This window comes from Trachymyrmex cornetzi, unplaced genomic scaffold, assembly GCF_001594075.2.
Source record: "Trachymyrmex cornetzi isolate Tcor2-1 unplaced genomic scaffold, Tcor1.1 scaffold575, whole genome shotgun sequence".
Classification (NCBI taxonomy): Eukaryota; Metazoa; Arthropoda; class Insecta; order Hymenoptera; family Formicidae; genus Trachymyrmex; species Trachymyrmex cornetzi.
Genome location: NW_017299888.1, coordinates 300,954 through 301,325, shown reverse-complemented (window position 1 = coordinate 301,325; position 372 = coordinate 300,954).

Genomic DNA, 372 nt, shown 5'->3' with positions numbered 1-372 from the left:
TATTACCATTATTAGTTATCCCGCTCCCTTGCTTTGGAACATTAACGATTAAACCCATTTTATCTTTAAAACCTGCTTGAACAATATTTTTTCTTTCTTTCATTTTACATTTATCATTTTCAGTTTTTACTTGCCATTGTTTTATCTCGATTCGATATGACATATGGAGAAGACATTCAAAACATTTTATCCAAAAATGAAGAGGGGAAACACCGAATTTCAAAGTTTTCTCGTCTACTGGTCGATTAGAAATAATGTCTAATTTATTCATATCTTTTGGAGTAGCTCCACATACGTAACATGTACAAGTAGACTTTTCTGTGAGAGCGCTCCAGACTTTTCCGTCAGCCATAGTTAAAACGAAACGTCATT